The sequence below is a fragment of the Ochotona princeps genome, chromosome 17 (assembly GCF_030435755.1).
Source record: "Ochotona princeps isolate mOchPri1 chromosome 17, mOchPri1.hap1, whole genome shotgun sequence".
Lineage (NCBI taxonomy): Eukaryota > Metazoa > Chordata > Mammalia > Lagomorpha > Ochotonidae > Ochotona > Ochotona princeps.
The window spans coordinates 25,993,251-26,014,906 of record NC_080848.1 but is presented as its reverse complement, the minus strand read 5'-3'; the positions used below and the strand labels follow the sequence as shown (position 1 = coordinate 26,014,906).

The window sequence follows — 21,656 nt, the reverse complement described above, 5'->3', positions numbered from 1 at the left end:
GTCACTGACCCATGAATCTGTGCACTTAACACTAAAGAAAGAAGTTTGGGCCCGGCGGCGTGGCCTAGCGGCTAAAGTCCTCGCCTTGAAAGCCCTGGGATCCCATATGGGCACCAGTTCTAATCCCGGCAGCTCCACTTCCCATCCAGCTCCCTGCTTGTGGCCTGGGAGACCTGGAAGAGGTTCCTGGTTCCCGGCATCGGATCGACACGCACCGGCCCGTTGCGGCTCACTTGGGGAGTGAGTGAATCATCGGACGGAAGATCTTCCTCTCTGTCTCTCCTCCTCTGTGTATATCTGGCTGTAATAAAATGAATAAATCTTAAAAACAAAAAAAAAAGAAGTTCATCTCTTCTGTCAGGCAAGAAGCATTAGGACACTGGAAATTATAACCCCATGGGAAAAACTGGGAAAGGCACAACCAAGCCAACCAGTTGTTGGAGGGGAGACTTCAGCACACAGGCCTTGTATCCTGCAAACCAACTGCACTCACCTAACAGTGCTAAAGGTTTTTAGCAGGTTCTTAGGCATTTCTTACCAAAACAATCATGTATTTAGGGAGTCGCAATTTCTCTAACTTGGCTTCATATCATCAAATGGGAAGCTTCCAAGACCAAGAGGGAATCCAGACGAATCGAATGAGGATCTAGGAGAGCAAAAGCACAGGTACCACGGATTGTTTGTTTCTCTCCCTGCCACCCCACATTTTTTTAATCTATGTGTTTTTATTGGAAAGTCAGATTTACAAGAGAGAAAGATCTTCCTTCCTCTGGTTTTGGCTGCAACAGCCGGAACTGAGCCAATCCAAAGCCAGGAGCCAGGAGCTTCTTCCAGGTCTCCCATGTGAGTACAAGATCTCAAAGCTTTGGGGACATCCTCTACTGCTTTCCCAGGCCACAAGCACGAAAAAGCTGGAAGGTAAGTGGAGCAGCTGGGATACAAACCAGTGCCCATATGGGATCCTGGTGCATGCAAGGTGAGGATTTCAGCCACTAGGCTACCATGCCGGGCCCAATACCAGAGTTTCTAAACCCAAATGATTCTAATATGGATTGAGTTTTGAGAATCTACTGTTCTGTACCAAACACACACACAGAGAAAAGCAAAGTGCACGGGGTCAGTGTTGTGATGCAGTGGTTAAAACCACTTCTCGTGAGGCTGCCATCCCTTATCAGAGCACCAATTCAAATCTCAGCTGCTGATCCAGCTCCCTACTAATGTGCCTGGAAAAACAGCAAAAGATAGTCTGGGTAGTTGGTTACAGCCACCCAGGTGGGAAACCTGGACAGAGCTCCTGGCTCCCGCCTTCAGACTGAACCAGCCCCAGTTACTGTTGCCATCTGGAATGAACCTGTGGGCTGAAGATCTTTGTCTTTTTCCTTTCTGTGACATTACTTCTTCCAAATAAATCTTAAAAAAAAATTTGCAAGTTTCAGGAGATTTGTTCTGTACTGGCTTCATGTTCACATCATATTAAAAAAAATGACAATCATTTGGAAAGAGAAAGAAGGATGGCTGTCCATGACTAGCAGAGCCCGTGCTAACAGGAGGTGCAGCTAGAGTCTGCACGCAGGTCTTACCTGGTCAGTATGTCTAGGTTACCCAGGCAATCCCTTTGCAACAGGAATTATAATTGTGATAACCACTGTATTCTAGCAACTCTCTCATCACAGAAGAAAGGTGAAATGGGCTGGGATAGAGGAAAAGAAGAATCCTTTCCACCACCCTACAGCAGGCAGTCTCCCATTTTGCACCTAGGCCATAGACTCACGTTGGTGTGTCTAAGGGAGCAGTTGCTACTCATGACCTCTAACAGCTAGGAGAAGTGCTGCCCTTCTGGGACTAAACGTTGTCCCCAGGAGTCCCACCTCTCCTAAACACCCCAACACGCCAAAAGCTGGCTATGCTCACACAGGAAGGAACCCACACTGACACTCACACTCAGGCAAGTTCCACACCAACCCAGCCTTTGGCTCACCAGGTCATGGTACTCCCCACTCCAGGGGCTGTGACAGTCCTGGCTCACCAAGAAGGTAGCCAGCCACATTCCTGCTTCCTGCCTAGTAGCTCACTGGTACGGACGTCACTGTACTTAGCCAGCCATGCCTCCCACTTCTACTTGGTCCCTGGACACTGAGGCTCTAAGCCCCAGCACCAAAATCTCTAGCCCCTACAGTCAGCTGGAGCTCCGTAGCAGAGAATCACTGCCCAGGAAGCAGTGTCTGCAACACTTTTGAGCCAGCCCCCCTGTGGTAGTGTCATGAAGGCTGCCTAGAAAGGACTGAATATCCCACATCCATGGAATCCTGAATGTCCCATCCAGCATCCCTACACCCCAAAAGCTGGCTATGCCCACTGCCCAAACCCCACCACTCACTCTGGACTACAGCTGGAGACCTGCCACTGGGGAACCAGGTGTCACCACTGCCTGGCTGTGGGTGCTGAGGACAAAGTCTTTCTCTCCACAGCTACTTCTAGAACAGCAACTGCCTACCAGAGGTCTCCACCACCATGTAGAACCCCAGCATGAGATCCCCAGACTTGAGAGGAAAATCAGGTTATATTTTCCCTGCTGCCAGGGGATTGTGGTTGGAGACACGAGCCATTCCCTCCACCAAGAGACACAAGTTCCCAGGACCAGCAGTTGAACCACCTCAGGCCTCAGCTGCAACTTACTGAGCCACATTGAATCTCACCAACTGTGTCCACTGAGCTCCTCAGGTGAGTGGCTGATGGCCTGCCCTCCACCAGCCCCTACTTCCCAGCAGTCAAGAAAACAACTTAGAGGGCAGGCCTTTGGAAAAAGCTGGATTGAGTTCCTGGCTCCTGACTATTGCAGGCATTTACAGAGAACTAGCAAATGGAGAAGATGCTAATTATCTCAATCATTCATTCTCTCTGCTTTTCAAATAAATAAATTTTTAAAAGGGGAAAAAAAACCCTTACTTTCACACCCCTGAGCCCACTTGATCTTGGGCAGACATCCTGAAAACTGGTAAAACACCATATTTCCTGACTTACATAGTCTGAGACTGCTACCTTCCTTGCGTCCCTGAAAACAGACTTGGTCTTAACCCTTAATCTCGACCCTCTGAGATTTAAGAGGCATTCAGCCTTGTAAGTCCAAAGGCCTTCACACTCCAAAGATAATGAGGCTGCCTCTTCCCACAGATGGATCTCCTGCCCAGGGGCCAGGACACTTGAGGTGGGTCTGCCTGCAGGGAAGGAAAAGCGCCCCCAGAGGGATGTTGCGGGCACTTCGCCCTGCTGGGCTCGTGAGGACGCTTATTTTGATTCTGTTGGAATGAAACTGCCACCTGCTTATTTTTAGCAGGTCCATTTGCCCAGGAATAAATGCACGCTGGCATGCTGCCAAATGGTCACACAGTGCTGAAGGCAGGCACGTGCTCCAGCCACAAGGCCTCTGCCTTCAATGTTCACTCCAAGTTCCAAAAACAAGCCTTTCTTCTTTTGGAAATGTGCCTGCAGCCTCTCTCACAGTCCTTGAAGAAGCAACAGTCCCATCTCAACACAGCTGGTGGAGCTGTGATTTCAGTCTATAAGAAAACTTCTCTGGGAATGTCACAGTGTTGACTAGGCCTGTTTGGCAATAGTGACTAGGGGAAAAAGCTGCATGTGATAACAAAACAAAAACAACAACAACAACAACAACAAACAGCTTTGAATCAAGAAGTCCAAAATGTCCACTTTGGACTTGGGTCTGGACAATGCAGACACTTTCACAATGTGTTCTGATAGATGTTTACACACCCTCAAAATTGGAATGTTAACCTTTATGCCATCACGCCAGTGTCCCACTGTCGAAGATATTCTCTGCACTAATAGGAAGAAACCTGCCCCCAAGATACTAGCTCCCCAGTGCTCCACACAGCAAATTCTTGCCAATGGACTCTTCCACTTGCAGAAAATCTCTTCGAGTGGGGACTCGGAACTGAAAGCCACTGCAGAGAGGACAGCAGGTTGCAGTCCAGGCCAAGGTGACCCGTCCATGAGAGTTTGGCAGCAGAACACACACCCAGTTTTTTGTTAAACACCAAGAGTGCTTTTGTTTTGTATCTGGTTCATCTGCATATTCCTCCTCAGTGCTTATCCATTCCAATATGTGTAGGAAGTTCACCATTCATCCACACCCACTTCTGCCCACAAGCAGACAGTAGGTAGAGACTAGACAGACTCCCTCCAAGAGGGCCAGAGTTTTTGTAGGGTGCAATGGATGGGGAGGGAAATGACACAGATTAAGGATCTAATGCTGGTGGGGAAGAAAAGATGGGGTAGAGTCAAACTGGTGAGCCAATAAGTACCCGGACAAAAGGAGCTTGACCTTTGCTGTCAAGCCAATAGGAATCATTGTGACATGGCCAAAGCAGAGCACATCATCAGAGGCAAAGGTCTAGGGATCCCCAAGAGGTGACTGCCATCTAATACTGGCAGCACTTAGTCACATGGGGTGGGTCACTGAGTAGCAAAATGTGACAAGTGTGAAGGAGGACCTCAACTTCTAATTTCACTTATTACTAATCTAAATCTAAACCACCACCCACAGCTGGTAGCTCCCTATTGGACAGTACAGGGCATTTCTAGGGAGTCTGCCTGGAAGACCTCAGCAGTATAAATGCTGCCATGATCAACACTCACCTTGCCGGGCAGTACTCAGACTGGCCACTGAGGGTGGAGGGCGATGGTAAGCTTGGGCCACTCACCCTCAGCTGCATGGCTGGGGCAAGGAATCAGAGTGCTGGAGCCATGCCTCAGATATGTTGTCCTCAGCACAACCCTGGTGTTACCTTCATCCTTGGGGGTCTGAGCGAGCGGTGACTCAAGAGGGCATCCTGAAGATTCCACGTTAGCTCACAGTGGGACTATGAGATCCTGCCCAAGACCTCACCCACACCCTCCATTGTGAGGGCCTCACTCAGCAGCAGGTGAGCTACAGTGGGTAGCTTTCAGGAGGAACAGCTGTCAAAAAAGTCTTAGACACCTCCCTAGCACACTTCACAGAAGGCAGGTAGGGGCTTAACCGAGTGTCTGGAGAAAGGACCTGCTCAGTGAGACTCTAGCCAAGACAGAAAGCCAGAAATAGGACTAGGAGCTGCAGGTAAATGGAGCAGAAGCTGGGCCTGGTACAATGGCCTAGTGGCCAAATCCTCACCTTGCAAGTCCCTTCTCCAGGGAGGATGTTCCACTATCTCTGCTACTGATCCATTGCAAGCTTTTGATCCATGAGGCAGCTAATGTAAACAGGAAATAGCATGTTAATATCCTCAGATTAGAATGTTCTAATGTCATGTGATACAAAATGAGAGGATATTAGCCTGAACGTTAGCATCAGGAAAGGCAGTGAGGGTTGCTCCATTCAGTACCAAGACATCCACTTAATATCCATTCTCACCAACACCTGGTACCCAAATCCAGATAATAACCTCCAAGACAGTAATGCCAGATCTTCTGCTGGCCTGGTGGAGGAATCTTGACCTGCCCTTGCCACACCCCCAACCTATGCCTTCAAAGATCCCTGCACACAGACGCACTAGATATTGTTTCCCCGGCCTTTCACTAGCTGCTGCTTGCTAGCCTCTTATCTTAGAAAGCATGGGATGGTGGGAGCCCCAGTACAGGGAAGCAAAAACCAAGAAGAGGGCCTTGCATCCAGCAAACAGCACCAGAGAAGTGGAGAGAATTCCCAGAAGAGGAAGCTGAGCCGAGGCAGAGGGATACCTCCCACAAGGAACAGGGAACTGTTAAGAGGCCAGTAGTTAAGCCAAACTGAGAGGAGCTCTCCAGTGACACAAGGTCCATAGCAAAGGCAGAGGATCTGGAAAGAATCAGGGAATTGGAAAGAGATACACACAAAAGTAAGTAAAAGAAACTAAGGGAACTAACTAGGAGAATGTATATTCTTGTTTTTCAAAGATTTTTTTTTTTTTAACTTGAAAGGTAGAGTTACAAAGAGAGGAGAGTCAAAGAGACAAAATGATCCTCTATTCTCTGGTTCACTCCCCAAATGACAACTGCTAGGGCTGGGCTTGTCTGAAACCAGGAGTCCGGAGCTTTTTCTGGGTCTCCCACATGAGCACAAGGGCCCAAGGACTTAGGCTCTTCTCCATTGCCTTCCAGGCCATTAGCAGGAAGCTGGGTCAAAAGTGGAGTTGCAGGGACTTGAACCAGTGCCCATAAGGAATGCCGATACCACAGGCAGAGACTTAACTTGCACAGCCCCCAGCGTTGTTAATGCTGTATATAATGAATGCTCTACTCACACTGTTTTGTGTTTCTTCTAGCCATCACAATAAGTATGGATTAGTATTAACTCATCTGTTTACAAACTGATTGTGATTTTACCTTAATGATAAAAGTCAACTTCCTATCAGATACTCCCAAATATCATGCTGATGTAATAGCAATTGCCAAAGATAACATATTTTAACAGATCCTTCAGAAACCAAGGTTATGGTCTGCCCACTTTAGAGAGCAAGCCACATCAGGTAGCAGAACCCTCCACCTGGTCACTTAATTTCCGTGGGCAACACAAGGGAAAGGATCCTCTGGAAGCAACTGTGGAAGACAGAAAATCAAATGGCAGATAATGAGACTGCAAAGAAGATCCAGCAACTTAATGTAGTCAATTTGCAACTTCAACTCTTTGGGAGGCAAGTCTTCAAGTGTCACCTGCCTGTGAATTAAGCACACTCCTGGGCAGTAGCTGAGGCTGAGACCAGCCTTGTCTGTGCACAGTGATTTAGATGACAAAGGCTGAGTACAGTGTTTGGGAAAGAAGCTTGAGATAGAATAGTGAAACAATGTTATCAGAAGAGGTGGCAACAGAGCTAAGAAGTGAGGAGCTGCACCAAGATCTGGGGGGGAAGGAGGAGAAAGTTCCAGGTGTGTATGTGTAGGGGGACACTTGCCAAAGTCCTAAGGCAGGAATGACTTTGGCTGACTCAAGAGACAGCAAGCAGGGGAGGCCAAAATGTGGTAGGAGCACGCGGCCCGACACATGGCACCCTGGCATCCCAGGCAGAAGCAGAGCTAAAGGTAGATCAAAACTGCAAAAACCCAGGGGCTACTAAGTTCACCAGACTTCCTCCAGAGGGCAGCCCACTGCCCCAGGAACTAAGGGGCTTGGTTTTGGCTTCAAACAGAAGAATCTATTCCAGAAGAGGCTCAGAGTGTGACAGGTACACTCTGCAGGCTTGTTTACACTCATACTGGCAGTCCTGCAGCACACCACACATCAGCAAAAGGGCCAGTGCTGAACTATCCTTACCCCTCGTCCTCAAAGAATCTGTTCCAGCAAGGCAGTCCAGCCCAGGAGGCGGGGACATACACACTTGCCACTTCTTTGAATCAGACTTCGCAAAAACAACCTTGCTCTCCAGCCAACATAAACCATAGGCAACAGAGGGCCTTATATGGCTTGAAGCTTTCTTAATCAGAAACAGATAGATGGGCTGGAGTTGGCAGCTCCAAGTTACATTGAAGGAAGGACCATAAAAAAGAAAGAGAGAGAGAGAAAGGAGAGAAAGAGAAAGAGAAAGAAAGAAAAAGGAAAGGGAAGGAAAGGAAAGGAAAGGAAAGGAAAGGAAAGGAAAGGAAAGGAAAGGAAAGGAAAGGAAAGGAAAGGGAAGGGAAGGGAAGGGAAGGGAAAGGGAAAGGAAAGGGAAAGGAAAGGGAAAGGAAAGGGAAAGGGAAGGAAAGGGAAGGGAAGGGAAAGGGAAAGGAAAGGGAAAGGAAAGGGAAAGGAAAGGGAAAGGAAAGGGAAAGGAAAGGGAAAGGAAAGGGAAAGGAAAGGGAAAGGAAAGGGAAAGGAAAGGGAAGGGAAGGGAAGGGAAGGGAAGGGAAGGGAAGGGAAGGGAAGGGAAAGGGAAAGGGAAAGAGAAAGGACCATGTGGTCAACAGGCAAACTTGTTAGTCAAATTCCTTTCTCAGCCCTCCTCAGCCTCAGTGGCTTCCCAGCAAAAATTTTGACAAGCAGCTGTGGTTTTGCCTCCTCTTATGTTTGTATTTCAGCTTCAGTCAGAGGACATCAGTAATCAGACTGGCCAGTCAATCCACAGCTTCAGTTCCTGGTGTCTGTTTAGCAGGCAGCCTTTAGGTTGGGCAACTTCACAGGAAAACTGGAGTAAGTGGTTTTCCCAAGAAATCAGCCGCTGGGCCTAGAAAAGGTTCTCATTTGACTTCCAGGGACAGCAGTCCTTAGTTTCCCAGCTCACCGGGCTGCCTGTCACAAGCTCACCTGGCTCTGGAGGCAGGGTCAGCCCCTGCCACAGACTGAGTAGTAATGGCAGTCTCTGTTGCTCCTTCCACACGCCATGACCATTTCCAGGGTGACTTTATCTTCCTCCTTCCCCTGATGAGGCAGCAGAAGCTCCGGTCGACACCAGTGCCTGCCCCATACATGGCAGCCACATGCACTTGGCCCTCCTGAAGGATGCCATCTGCTAAAAATAACAACAGCAGCACATGCTTGACCTCTGGGCTGCATCAAAGTCAATGGACAAAGCAGGGAGGTTATTCTCAGCACCTCCTTCTGCAGAGACAACATACACCTCATCCAAGCACTGGTTTCCTTCCAAGGCAGCTAGCAAGGTGAGACTGACTCCTGTTCTCTCTCTAGAGGAACAGGAAGGAGTCACACCAGAAGACTGACTTGGTCTTCAGATCTGTTGCTGCACCGTTTTCACAAAGGCACAGCCAGGCTAAAGTTGGAAAAGGCGCTGGGACTGTGCATGAACAGATCTTGTTGCCTCCTCTAGTGGGGACTGAGCTAGTCTTGGGTAACAGCCTGCTGAGGGCCAGGGCTGGCCTCGTGACCTGCTTGTGAGGCTTGACAGGCCATGTTATTATTAGCTGGGGAATGAGTGACTTCAAGGTTGTCTTTTCAACCAGCTCACTCTCTAGGCCAGTTTCCCAGGCCCCAAGGCACAGCCCCCTAGTCTACGAGGTTTTTTTCTCCACAGTGCACTATCATTTGTGCAGTTTGAAAGTACATCTACCTAATGACAGACTCAGGCTCTGGAAAGGTACATGAACTCCATCCAATTCCCTGTAAAACGGAACAAAATCTCTCCCTTACAGGGCTCCAATGAAGACAAACTAGTTAACAGGTTCAGTGTGTGGAATAAATGGTCTCAATCCTTGAAAAACACAGCTTAGTTGAGGATAAGCATGGAGTGATAACAGGGAAGTAAGAATCTGTGAGCAAGCAGGGAAGTATTGGTGGTGAGAGGGACCCAGGCCCACGGCTAGGCCAACCTCACTGTGTCCCACAATCTGTCTACCCACCCCAGGGTCTCTGTTTCCTCATCCACAAATCACTTCATCTTCTAGGCCTGAGAGAGTGAAATGAGATAGTTTGGGGGCAGAAAAACCTCCTAAAACACCAGCCAGTGCTAAATGTCTGTGACATATTTTAATGCACGTGGCTCCAACAAGGCAGAGATCGAGAGATCATACACTGCATGCCAAAGGCCAGTCTGTGTGAGTTCAAACCAAGCACAGCTAGGACTTGCGGATGGTCTGGAAATAAGGCCCACTCCCCCAGGAAAGACCCACACCTATAATCAAAGATCTACACTGCGGTCCCACTTTCCCCCAATGTCTTCTGTAAAACTCAGAATGTCCCCAATAAATAATAAAAATAAGTGAATAAAATACTTCTTTATTTTCAGAATTTAAGAGGCAAGAGAGGAAGGACAGCACACTCTGATCCACTGATTCAGGACCCTAATGCCCGGCACCAAGGCCAGGAACTGAGACCAAAATACAGGCTTCCCACATGGGTATCAGGAACCCAACGACCTCAGCCATCACCTGGAGTCTCCCAGGGTGTGCACGGAAAGGACGCTGGAATCAGGAGCAGGGGAAGCCAATATTCTGATATGGGATGCAGACAGCTTAACAACTACGCTAAAAGAAGTCCAGTGCTTCCCCTAACGTTTAGATGAACTGGAGGGAGAAGAATGAAAAACACAAACTTGGGTTTTAGTCCAATAGAAAGCCATCAGATAGAGGAAGGAACAAATGGATCTGGTGACCATGTGACATTTGGCGACCAAGAACAGTGAACCCACATGCTAGAGAGGCAGCAAAAACCTTTAAGATAACAAAAGGCTCTCAAATCAAATGGCTTCCTAAGAGCTTGTCAACCCAGCCCTTCCACTTCATGTTCCTGACCTAAGCCCCTCTCTGAACTCTTCTTTCATCGTAAGTAATCGTTCTTCTCCCAGGGGCACAAAGCTAGCTTTTAACATACCACGAAGGGAGCTGCTATAGAAATATGTCACCAAGGCTGTTGGGCCACAAACTATGGAAGACTAAGCCCAATCATGTGCTCCTTTAGAGATTTACAAGCTGATACAATTAGATTTTTGTGTGTATATGTGTGTGGGAGCGGGAGGGCAAAGAACAGTGAAGACCATTACCACTCAACAGAACTCTGACAATAAAAATGTTTTTATCTGCACTGCCTAGAATGGCAGCCCAAAGGCAGCTCTCTAGCAACCACTGGGCACCTTGGTCTAACACTAGGGTTCCCAGGGTGATGCTGCTATCTCAAATGGGAGTGCCAGTTCAAGTCCCAGTTACTCTACTTTCAGCCTGGCTTCCTGCTAATGCACTTGGGAAGGCAACAGAAGACGGCTCAAATACCTGGCCCATGTGAGATGCCAGAATACAGTATTCATGCTTCAGCTTGGCCCAGACCCACTTATTACACCCATTTAGGGAGTAAACCAGTGAATAAATGATCTATCTCTTCTGCTACTGACTTTCAATTAAGTAACTCTCAAATGATAATAATCTGAATATTAATTGTTCAGCAACCCTATCCCACCAGTTAAGGCAACTGAGAGCCCAGAAGGCTAAGGGGCTGACCTGGAGCCAAGAGCTGCACTAAATCCAGCCAACTCAACTGGGTGGTGAAGCAAACCCTGCCAGCCTCAGCTCTCTATACCTTTACTTCCAGACCTCACCTGAAGGCCTTGCTTTGTTCCCAAGTGCAAACGGGCCTTAGTGACACACAGCCAAATGAGCAGTCAGCCAGCTCCGCAGGATGGGAAACAGAATGTTTACTACTGACAGCTACAACCCATCAAATCAAGACTCAGGAATGTCCAGATGGAACAATCCAGACAGAACGAAGATGGTGCATCGCCACTTGATAGGAGCAAAGGAAAGCCAAGGGACATGCCAAAAGTTACCCCATCACTAAAGACTAAGTCCTCAAAATGCTGAATGGAAACACATCCTCTCCATGACAACAAGCTGCTCAGAAGACAGCAGAAAGATTAAGAAAAAAGTCTGAGGATTTTGTATTTCTTACAAAACCCCCCGCAGAGCAACTAGTGTATACCAACACTTTTTAGATTCTCTACCTTTCAACTGCTGTTTCTGTTATCATCACCATTGAAACAATCCATGACGACCCTCATCACTCGGAACTGTACTCAGAGATTAAAGGATTATCACAGTGTTTGCACATAGTCTGCCCTAGCACACACAGTGAACAGTGAAAGGGGCAGGCCCTAAACTTCAGCCTTCACTGGCTACTCCTCGAAAAAGGAAAGGTTCTACTCCAGATATGCTCGGTTAACACGTTTCCATATTGCTCAGGTTCAAAATTAGCCCCCCACCCCAGGCCAGCTTGTTCACTCAGTGAGATGCTACACACAATGGATACTTGTTAACTGTTTGTGGAAATGAAACCTGTATGAGCTATTACACAAGGAATGAATATGGGAGAAATAGAATCTGCTCCAGGAAACAAGATTTAGACCTAAAATATACCCCTTCGTAAAGATTAGCAGCTCTCAAAGCTACTGAAACAATTTCAATGAGACCAGAGGCCTAAAGGGCCCACCACCTCCCCACAGCAGAGGAAAATGCTCAAACAAGCTGAAGATATTAATTCATACTGTCGACTTCCCCACAACAGATGATCAGATCAGCAGAGAAGCTCAATCACTCTAGACTCAGAGGGGTGATTAGAAAGAAGCAGGACTGGGAGAAACACAGGCTAGCACTCCAGGTACAGGAAACCCTGAAACCGCCCTCAAACCCGCTCAGCATCAGGTCAAGTTGTTGCAGGTTGGAGCCAGGGGCTAATCGGTCACAGTGCTGGGAAACCAATCTGTCTCCCTTTTTCTTCCATCCTAGGTCCTAGGTGAAAGGTTAAGGGGGTAGGTGGGGTGGGGCAATAGAATTTGTGGTGTAGATGAAGCCACTATTTGCAATGCTCATTGTTTGAGTTCCTGCTGCTCCACTTCCATTCCAGCTCCCTACTGAAGCACCCAGAAATGCAATGGAAGATGGACTTGGGTCCCTGCCACCCAGGTGGGGGATCCAAATGGAGTTCCTGGCTCTTGCCTTTGGCCCAGCCCAGTCTTCACTGTTGGGACCGTTTGGGGAGTGAACCAGTGGTTACAACATCAACCTACGTGTGTTGTGTTGTGGGGTGATGTTGCCTTGCCTTTCGAATAAATAATTTTTTTTCCTTTTTTTGTTATTTTCAAACAAATAAATCCTAAAAAAAAATCAAATCAAATCAAATCACTGAAGAGATTCAAGTGAGATGGAATCAGGTCAGCACATCTTTGGCAGGGAACAAACAACGCTTAATACCTGCCAAGCCAGCAGAAAGGGAACCTTAGAAAGGCCAAAACTAGTCTTTCCACACAAATACAGATGGCTGGGACCGAGTGTAGACCCTCGGTAGGATCTACAGGTAGTAAAGCGAGCTGCTTAGGAGACCCATCACCTGAGCAGGACACTCACCTCCACTCTGCAGCGGCCAAGTGCCTCCAAACAGCCCCAGAGATGGGAGAGCTATTCCTACAAGGAACTTCACCTAGTCACAAACTCATCAGACCTGCCTGGCTCCCTGGATTGGATCAGTTGCCAACACCTGACAGGGCGCATGACAAGAGATCCTGTGAAGAGCTGAAGCTTTAGTGAGTTGCATAAACACAGGATACCTGGGACCTTCTCCAACCTATTGCTGGATTTGCTTACAAGATACCAGGAATTACCATCCAGAACCCACCGAGCTAGTTGAAAGTGAAAGAGGAAATGTTCAACTCTAGTTAAAAAGCTCCCAAAGCATAACTACATCCAGGTCTCAGACTCTTAAATAGTCAGCAGGTGGCCCGTGTGAACATTAGGAACACAGGAATCAGATAAATAAGATGAAGCCACTGCCTCCTCCATTTCACAAGGTGTGCTGTACCTTTAAAAACAAAGCAGATGGGGGTGTTCAGACCAAGCTTTGCCTTCTAAATAAAGTTGAGGTGTCCTTTTTTTTTTACAGCACTAATTTGGGAAGGTTTCAGCAGTTACACTCATGTAAGGTTATTCATAGCCAGAATTAATAGTTTTTTGTTTTTTTTCCAAAGGGATTTCCTTGCCCGGTAACTGTGCCAGGTGTGAGTGGCAAGAGACGAGGCAGCGAATCAACTGGCAGATACCAGGAGTGCCATCAGGTCCAGCGGACGCGATGTCACTGCAGGAGGACCAATTTAAAAGCCACTCGGCCCGCACTTCAGGAGGGCGAAGACGGCCAGTTTGTCTTCACTAATTGCCCTAGCATACTCCCTGCCTCGAAGCGCACCTGGAGCGAAGTCCACCGGGTTTGTGTTAACTGGTGGCCAAGAGGCAGGAAGGAGCCCGCCGCCCTGGGCATCTCCCGGGGAGAGGAAGCTCCCGGAATGCCCATCTGTGACCCATGGTCGCCCCTACACCGCCCACCACTCCACCCTGGGCCCCTTTGGAAGAACCATTCAAACGGCACAAAACAGTTCCACACCCGAAAAGCGCGCCCCAAAATCGGCGCCGGTCTCCCCGTGCACATCTTAAGTCCACAGTCCGAAGTAGGCACGGATGGCCGAACTAGCGCAGAGTGGGAGCAGGCGGGGTGGGACAGGTGACTCCGGCGAGAAGTCGGTCGGCACCGGGGACAGGCTCTAGGGGGTGCACCACCAACAGCCGAGTCCCTAGAGGGACACCGAACCCTCGGATCGCAGCCGTCCTCCGGCGGGTCAGCCGAGCCAACACTCGCCCTCCACGCTGCCCTCAGGACCCGGTTCGTCGCCACCGCCGCTCGGCCTGCTGGGGGCCCACTCGGAGCGTGTTGCGGGGCTCTCCAGCGGGGCAAGGCTCCAGAAGTGACCATTCCACTCCCAGTCCCTCAGGGTGGCCACGGGGGTCCCCGCGGAGACTGGGGACCCTCCAGCCCGGCAGAGGCCCTGCCCACGGCCCGCCCCGCCGCCGCCTCCCGCGTCTTAGACTGGGTACACTCGACCTTTGAAAAGTAAACGCGTGTGGGGTTGGGCGACCTTGGGTGGGACGCGCTCGGCTCTGCCTCACAGGCGGCTGTGCGCGCTCTGGGAAAGTTAAGGTGCAGAGGGGCCGCCTCCGCCGTCGCCTCCTGGCCTCCCCCTACCCCCGCCCGCGAGGACGAAGATGCGCGCAGGACCCAACCGAGCAGCCCCGAACCTTGCACCAGCGATCTGTCAGCCCGAGCCCCGCGGGCAGGCAACCCCGGCGCCTTGGAAGAGGGGCCTGCTGGATAACGGGCAGGCGGCGTCCGGAACCCGCACTCCCGGAGCACCCGACGCATCCTGCACCTGACGCCAGTCTTCCCCCTCATCACCCCGACGGCGTCCCCTCAGCACTCTAGCAGGGCACCCCGTGTAAGCCAGCCGCCTCACACGGCCCTAACTTACCAGCCCCTCGGCCACCGTCGGGGTGCAGAGTCCTCGCACCGCTGATGCCCTGCGGCACCCCGCCCCCCACCCCCTCAGCGATCCGTTCGGGGTCGCTCCCCCACGTGCTCGCCCAGGCTGGTGGAACCCAGAGACATTAAATACCGAGGACGCGCAGCGACGTGCCCGCGCCGCACCGCGCCGCAAGCCCCGCCCCTCGCCCTCGCGCCCGGACGCTCGCTCACCTGCGCGTGCGCGCCGCCCGCCGCTCCCGCCCGGGCTTCTAGGCGCGTCTCCCGGCTGCGCCAGAGCGGGCGCGGTCTGGAGGCTCGGCGAACGCCCCGCGGCAGCTTCTCGCTGGGTGCTCTCGCGAGAGGAGCGGCACTCCCGGCTCGGGGCGGGGCGACACGGTTCCCCACGCGCGGAGCCGGCGTCGCCCGCGTGGTTCGTCCCGCTCTCGCTCTGTGGCGGGCTGGTCCTCAGCCTGAGGGCCCGGAGAGGCGGAAGGGCCGGAGTCTCCCGGCCCCGGCAGTACACCACTAGGTAGCTATCCGTAATTGCTCAATAGTAACTGTTTAAGGGTGCCGCTCGAACGCAACTTTCGGGCCGAATTTCGCAATGTGGTGATGTCGAAGTGGAATACTCTTCCTCCAAATGGATTTGGATTTGGGGAAGGTTTCCTGCCACAAGCTAGCTGCCATGAGTCACGGTTTCCACCAGGAACTTGGGAAAAGCATTCACCTCAGATCAGGGGTAGGGTGGAGTTCTGCCCGACCCGCCGGCCTGTAGGCTTGCAGACAAAGGAACGGGAAGTAACGTTTGGCCCGACCCAGACAAAGCCGGGAGCTAACCATTACCTGGGGGAGCTTTTCCTCAGTAGTGACCAAATGCGAATTTTAATGACAAAGGAAGTTAATTAGGGGTTCAGACGCCTCAATCCCAGTTGCCTGGGGTGTTGGGCGCTGTTAAAGACAGCGAGCGGGAAGTTGAAATTGGAAAGGTCCGGGGTATTGTGTGAAGTCTTGGGGATAGGAAAGGCCCACGGGGCATTTAAACACTGAGCAGTTGGAGCTGCCCTTGAGCCTCTTACCCTAGGCGACCGACCGCACAGGCGACTGCAAGAAACAGCTGCTGCTGAACCGGAAGGTCGCTGTGCGTGGGTTATAGCGAGGTGGGGCACTGCCGGTAAAGCGGGTTGGAGGCACAGAAGGGGGAGTTGTTTCTGTAGTGCTTTGATTTTGTTTCATTTTGGGGGTTTTTTTATAATGTAGTCACGTGGAGCCTGGGTGACCTTGTAAATCATAGCAAATCTTGTATTTCATTGTCTCTCAGTCACAAAGCCAGTCATTTTTAACCGTCAGGGCCTTTGCACTTGCTGAAGTGTTCTGCAGAACTCACTTCCTCCAGTTTTCAAGTCCTTGTCTCAAAGCTTACCCGTTCTGTCTCAGGGAAACCTTCCCTTAATTTTCAAATTATAAGCACACACAAACTCCATCCCTTTCCCTTTCTTTCTCTTCATAGCCCTTATCATTATCCCATACTTCATTTATTTTATGAGGGCAAGGATATTGAGGGACTGGCATATAAAAGGATGCACAGTAAAATGTGTTTACTGAATGAATTAGTTTAATCTATCATGTCACAAGTGTTTAATTCTCTGAATATTTCCTTTTTAAAAAAGATTTATTTTATTTTTTTATTGAAAAGCCAGATATACAGAGAGGAGGAGAGACAGAGAGGATCTTCCATCCACTGGTTCACTCCCTAAGTGACCACAATGGCCAGAGCTGATCAGATCCAAAGCCAGGAGCCAGGAGTTTCTTCCCCATCTCCTACACAGATGCAGGGTCCCAAGGCTTTGGGCCTTCCTGGACTGCTTTCCCAGGCCACAAGCAGGGAGCTAAATGGGAAGCAGGGGCTGGCGGGGTTAGAAGCGGCGACCATATGGGATCCCAGTGCATGCAAGGCAAGGACTTTAACTATTATACTATTACTATAGATTCTTTAACAGGTAGCTCTATACATAGGACATTGGGCAAATATGGTATATACACAGCATACAAACAAGTAACTTTCAAAAGCCAAATGCTGGACAAAGTTTGTCAATATATTGTTGATTTTATGTGACGTAGCTTGTTTAAGACATTGTTCTTAACATTTGAGAATACTATAATTTCTCATGTAAAATCTGGTCATTTTGGACAACAATAAATCCAAGCATATTCATGCTTTCTCCCTTGGTTTCTGGACTTTCTGAGAACCCAAGGTCTTTCCAAGAACCCAAGGTCATATGGTCATGTCCCAAAAATGTGTCCGGAGATCTGGACTTACTGTCACCATTTTTAACTGGACTGTCGCACTTGGACAGCAGTTGTCCAAGAGTTATCATGCTTTCTTCTTTGTCTTTTCATTGCCTCATTTTAGGTATGACAAGGAAATGCCTCTTTTGAAATCCAACACTAATTTTTGAGGTCTTTTGTTGTCTTTGTTCACAAATTTATAAATAACCCATGCATTTAGGACACATGTATAATTTCAGTAAACAAAGGCCAATACTGTTTTGCCCTTTAATAAAAGTAGGATATTTGGAGATCAGTCACTCATGTCCATCTGCCTTATCACTGAGATAGTTAAGTATGCTCAGGAGCTTGGCCGAGACCCAGTGGCTCTACTCTTACTTCTTTTTTCCATCCTTGAACTTTGAAACATTGTTCCCCTACGTCAGAGTTCATTCTGACAATGGCACACTAATCACCATTTTACAATGAGAATTTTATTATTTCTTTTGAATCTAGTCATACAATCCTCTTCTTGCTCCTCCTTTTTTTTTCCTCAATATTATTTTTTTCACAGGGTACTCATATAGTCTGTTTACCCTTATGTTCCCTATAGCTTGGAATCTAATGTTTCTTTTTTTATTTTATTATTTATTTTTTATTGGAAAGGCAGATATACAGAGAAGAGGAGAGACAGACAGGAAGATCTTCTGTCCAATGGTTCACTCCCCAAGTGGCCACAACAGCTGGAGCTGAGCCAATCTCAAGCCAGGATCCAGGAGCTCTTCTGGGTCTACCACGCGGGTGCAGGATCCCAAGGCTTTGGGCCATCCTCCACTGCTTTCCCAGGCCACAAGTAGGGAGTTGGATGGGAAGTGGGGCTGCTGGGATTAGAACCGGCGCTCATATGAGATCCCTGGCGTGTGCAAAGTGAGGGCCCTAACCATTATGCTATTGCGCCCGGCCTGGAATCTCATGTTTCTAAGATACACTAATAAGTCCAACTGGTGAATAGATTGTTGGAAAAAACAAAGGATGAATGTGGCTTCCAGACTGGCACTTCAAGCATTGATAGAACTACCACCTTATTCCCAAGCATTGGTCACAACTCAAACAACTGGCAAGAAGCAACACATTCAGATTTGTCAGACAGCAGTTCAGAACACTACACATAACAATGAAATCAGGATCCATTGGCCAGGGTCCTATTTATTCCAACAACATAGATATTTTGAACTACAGTACGTTCTTCGAAATAAGACATTCCAGTTCTAGAGAATATGTAACGCATTTCTTATATATCAGATATGCATATGACCTTTAAGTGAGCATTAGTATAAGTGCCTTCTGCAGTACATTTTTGCCATCTTCACAATGCATTTGAAAATATTTTCAACCACTCTAATCATTCACCTCTTTTCTCAAAAAAATAGAACTCTAAAAACGTGGATTTCAAACTTGCCATAATAATCATTGCTCAGTTTGAGTTTTGTTAGGTGTCCAGTTTGTAGAAGGGTGGGATATAAAGGGTTAAAAAGCATTAACTAGCGATGACACCATAGAATTTCTGTTTTTACAAGCAAGCTGCAGCTGCTATGGGAAGAATGGATTACTGGGAAAGCAGCATAGAAGCAAAGAGACCAAGGCAGAGGCTGCTCGGAGTGGTGCTGATGAGAAAGGATGCTGGCCTGAGCAAGGGGCTTTGGCCCTGGGGAGGAAGAGCTTGCTCTGAACTTGAGATATATTTTGGAAGTACACCAACGAAAGTCACTCATGCTGTTGCGGTAAGCAGAAGGGAACTCTGGCTTGAGTCCCTGCATCAAGTGGGGTGAAGTTTTTCTAGAGGGGGAATGTGGGGCAGTTTCGTTTCAACCTATTGAATTTGTCTTGTTTTTGTGACATCCAAGTGCAAATATTACCTAAAATGGAGCTCTGAGGAATGGTGTGAAATACAAATATATATTAAAAACCATTCTTTGCCTCTCCTCTCTGTAAACCTAACTCCAATAAAAATAAATGTTTTTTTCGAAGAAGTGGCATATGAAATAGATAATGCTTGGTAGTGCTGGAGGCTGGGAAGGGGAGAAGCTGAAAATGGTACACCAGAAGTATTGGTAGAAAAGGAAATTAGAGGGAGGGAGGAGAGGAGAAAGAGGAGTCTTACAATATTGTTATGAGCTGGATGGGTCCAGAGTAAGGGCTGGGGGAACAGTGTGTGTGTCATGCACAATGGCACAGGAACGTGGGCATGGCCTGCCAAGAAAAACAATGAGGGAAAGAAGAATAAGTTGACTGCAGTATGTGGGCATGTGCAAGATACAAATCAAATGGGAATTGTGGAGAAAACAGGATTAATTATATGTAGTCACAGAGCTCAACCAGGTAGCCATGGCTGAGGGAATGGCCACAAGGTCATGGTAACCCTAGAAAAGCATTAGAAAGTAGAGGAATGACAAGCAACGTGAGAGTGGAAGAACTTGGCAATAGCCTCTCCACTCTTCCCAGTTTGACAGCCACATCTTGTGTATTTCTAGCTGTGTCCCTGATGCATGGTGGCAACAGCTGAAGTAAAGGAGCTGGCTTTGTGGCCCAGTGGGTTAAGTCTTTGCCTGTGACACCAGATCCCACCTGTGTTGGTTGCTCTGCTCCTGACCCAGTTCCCTGTTAATGCACCTAGGAAAGTAACCAAGGAGAGCCTAGGTACTTGGACCCCTACCAGCCATGTGGGAGATCCAGAGAGTTCTAGACTCCTACAAACCAGCCCTAACCATGGTACCTATTTGGAAAGTGAACCAGCAAATGGAACATCTCCCTCTGTCTATCTGCCTGTCTTGCTTGCTCTCTTTAAACTTCTTTTCAAATAAATAAAATCTTTAAAAAGGAAGAAAATCATGTGAAGGATGGGAGACACAGAGAGAGTTGGACTGATACATCTGTAGTCATGGAATGCCAGTGGTTGCATGCCGACACCCATAGCTGGGAAGAGGCAAGAAGATTTTTTATGGGTTTCAGTGGGAACATGGTCCTGTTAACACTGTAACTTTAGACTTCTCTTCAGAATGGAAATAAGAAGTTTGTGTTTTAAGCCACCCAGCTTGTAGAACTTAGTCATAGCAGCCCTAGGAAACTAACACAGTGCCTGCAGACCTTGGGCAACAGTTGCTTAGTGAAAATGTGATGTCAATCAGAAGATGATAAAAGGGATCATCTCCTGTCTCTCCTCTGGACCCAAAGTCTATGGTTCCACAGTGTAGAAGCCCATTCAAGTGGCCATGCTGAAAGAGCCTTGAAATACCTACTGCCCAGGCCTAGCAGCATCACCATCACATACTTTGGATTTTTTATATACGTACATTTACTTATTTGAAAGGAGATGAGGGCCTGGTGGCGTGGCCTAGTGGCTAAAGTCCTCGCCTTGAAAGCCCCGGGATCCCATATGGGCGCCGGTTCTAATCCCGGCAGCTCCACTTCCCATCCAGCTCCCTGCTTGTGGCCTGGGAAAGCAGTTGAGGACGGCCCAAAGCTTTGGGACCCTGCACCCGTGTGGGAGACCCGGAAGAGGTTCCAGGTTCCCGAATTCGGATCGGCGCGCTGGCCCGTTGCGGCTCACTTGGGGAGTGAATCATCGGACGGAAGATCTTCCTCTCTGCCTCTCCTCCTCTCTGTATATCTGGCTGTAATAAAATGAATAAATCTTAAAAAAAAAAAAAAGAAAGAAAGAAAGAAAGGAGATGAGAGACAGAGCAATAGAGATCATCCATCTGCTCACTCATTTCCCAAGTGGCTGTAACAGCCAGGGCTGGGCCAGGTCGAAGCCAGGAACCTGGTACTTCAGCAGGGTCTCCTGTCTGGGTGGTAGGGACCCCAGTAGTTAGGCTATCGTCTGTTGCCTGCCAAGTGCATTAGCAGCTGGATTGGAAGCAGAGTAACTGGGCTGGAATCAGGCATTCCTACAAGATGTATGTGCATCCGAAGCAGTGGCTTAATTTGCTTGCCACAACACCACCCTTTTAGCTGTTTAAATCTTTTTTCTATTATTTTATTTTATGTTATTTTTGATGATGTTTACTTAGTTGAGAAGGATGCATGCTCATGTGGACCGACCCCTGATTAGGGTGAGAAAGGTCAAAAAATAGGAGAAAGTAGACAACACCATTGTTTCCAATTTTCTTTTTCTTCTTCCTGTATCTGGGGAAAGGGAGTATCCTAACTGCATCAGCACCCAGGGATGGGGAACAGCCGCCCAATATCATCTCAGGGTGCCCAGTGTATAACATGCTTCTAGGGTTCTGTTCAAGTGACATCAATAGTTCTGAAATACTGTTAATTTCATTGCTCCAAGAATGAGGAAATCCTTCTAAGGTCTATTGGCTGACATATCCCACCTTAGAGTCTCTATTCATCCAGATACTGTCAATGCCTGGCTGGGAGAGTTGTCCAATTTGTTCTGCCCTCCATCCTCTGGTATGGTACTAGATACCCTCTGCAGACCCCAGTGGACTGCCATATCCACCATGGGCATCTAGACCTGCTGTCCACTGCACAGTCTTCACCATGTGCCCAGTTCTGGCACATGCACTCCTTGGCCAGATCAAAAATTATGTGATTCTCCCATGGCTGGAGTTCTGAGTTCAGTGGTTCAGTTGGAGGTTCCCAAAGAAAC

General features: G+C 48.5%; 1 protein-coding gene across 6 annotated transcripts in view; it reads right to left on the bottom strand.

Moving 5' to 3' along the window:
* AKAP1 (A-kinase anchoring protein 1) overlaps positions 1-14,981 on the bottom strand; it is a 29,129-nt gene extending 14,148 nt beyond the window's left edge. The window contains exons 1-2 of one of the 6 annotated variants that reach the window (XM_058675779.1): positions 4,657-4,846; positions 539-646 (exon numbers count right to left, since the gene is read on the bottom strand). The gene's annotated coding sequence lies outside the window, so the exon portion shown is untranslated. Of the gene's footprint in view, positions 1-538; positions 647-4,656; positions 4,850-14,738; positions 14,872-14,962 lie in introns of those variants that run through there. The other 5 variants (XM_058675782.1, XM_058675784.1, XM_058675781.1 and 2 more) reach the window with 5 other exon arrangements.
* Between the last annotated feature and the right edge of the window lie 6,675 nt (positions 14,982-21,656).